The sequence below is a fragment of the Alligator sinensis genome, unplaced genomic scaffold, assembly GCF_000455745.1.
Source record: "Alligator sinensis unplaced genomic scaffold, ASM45574v1 scaffold98_1, whole genome shotgun sequence".
Classification (NCBI taxonomy): Eukaryota; Metazoa; Chordata; order Crocodylia; family Alligatoridae; genus Alligator; species Alligator sinensis.
Genome location: NW_005842058.1, coordinates 1732478 through 1734056, shown reverse-complemented (window position 1 = coordinate 1734056; position 1579 = coordinate 1732478). Strand labels below are relative to the sequence as shown.

General features: G+C 53.3%; 1 long non-coding RNA gene across 1 annotated transcript in view; it reads left to right on the top strand.

Annotated features, from left to right (window-relative positions):
• Positions 1 to 333: 333 nt before the first annotated feature.
• Positions 334 to 1579, top strand: part of LOC112550216 — a 23158-nt gene continuing 21912 nt past the window's right edge. The window contains exons 1-2 of the long non-coding RNA XR_003093929.1: positions 334 to 416; positions 1248 to 1433. This is a non-coding gene — a long non-coding RNA (uncharacterized LOC112550216). The remainder of the gene's footprint in view (positions 417 to 1247; positions 1434 to 1579) is intronic.

The window sequence follows — 1579 nt, the reverse complement described above, 5'->3', positions numbered from 1 at the left end:
GAAAGATCCCAGAGGCAAGCATGGGCATCCAGACTGGCAGAGCAGAGGCAATGCAGGAGCCATACTGGCCTTTTACCACCCTGGAGGAGTCTAGGAAATGACGTGGAAAAAGGGAGCAGGAACATGGGCACAGGGCTGAGCAGCATCCCTGCCCAGCACTGCCTGGGGGCTGGTATCAGAGGGGAAGGAGCCTGTGCTGAAGACACCAGGCACTGCATCCTGCCAGGCTGGCATGTGCTGCCTCTGATTAGCAGAGCACTGAGGCATGACCTTAACTCAGAAAGGCTTGAAGAGCTCAATCTGTTTAGCTTATCAGAAAGGTGAGGACTAAGTGGTGACTTGATTACAGTGCATAAATACCTTCCTGGGGAGAAAACACCAGGTCCTGAAGAGCTCTCCAATCTCTTCAGAAAAGGGTAAGGAAAACTAATGGCTGGGAGGTGAAGCCAGATGAATATAAATGGGAAACGAGGCTCTCATTTTAACTGATTAACCGCTGGAACAAGCTACATAAGAGCACGGTGGAGTGGGGTCACAGGGCCCAGAACCCAGCAGGATGAAGTTTCAAGGAAACGGGGTCTGCTTTGCTCCTGAGAGGGACAGGCCAGGTGTCCTGCCAGCTGCATGAGCAGGTTTTCACTTGCACAAAATGCATTTCACCAAAGAAACAGCTGGGGCAGGAACAGCACTGCCACAAGTCACCTCTGGCTTGGCTGCAGTGGGTTACCAGCCTATATCTGCCCTCACCCATGCCCTCAGAAGCAGCTCCTCTGGGCAGGAAGCTTGGCTTATTTGATTTGTGTGGCTTTTATCTTATCAGGGAGAAGCCTGGAGTCCTTGGCTGGTATCTATTTGCAATGCTATTAACAGTTAAGAAGGCATGCAGAGCGCTGCCTCTCAGTTGCCTGTCATCTAGTGCTTAGAGCAGCGTGCCAGCAAAGCTTGACTTCTCCTCTTTGCTCTCCCGCTTGTCTCTATGACTTCAGGCAAACCCCGGGGCTGCAGAGCACCCCCACTTTCTGCCCCATGTCTGTCACGTGGGGTTTAGGAAGTTTAAGTCTTAAAAGGCTCTCGTGCATTGAGGTTTGTGGATGAGAGGTGGCACAAAGAGGTGGCTCAGAGGGTCAGGATGCCTCTGACTGGCTGGCATCCATCTCAGCACTGACATCTGTGAGCCTGACAGCTGTACGTTCTCCAGTATAAAAGGGTCATGACTTATCCCACCCCCTCCCCGCTTTTGCCTGCAGTCAGCTCCAGCTTGCTGACAGACACGAGGTGAGCTGATGCCTGACGCTATGTGGAGACCGATGTGGCTTTACAAAAACCAGCCTTGGATGATGCCTGGGTACAGGGGCACCTTGATCTGGAGAAGAGTCTGCCGCAGGGATGGGATTGAGTGTGCTCTCATCATGGCCCTGCAGGGATACTGCAAGGTAAGACAGGCCTCCTTGCTATGACAGCACCTGCTGGACCAGTATTCACCTTATCCAGAGCAGGGTTTGACCCCAAGGGTCTCCACCTCCCCGACCCACCCCTTCAAGTTCATGCCTCCCCTCCTCACCCACTCCAGGCAGGAATG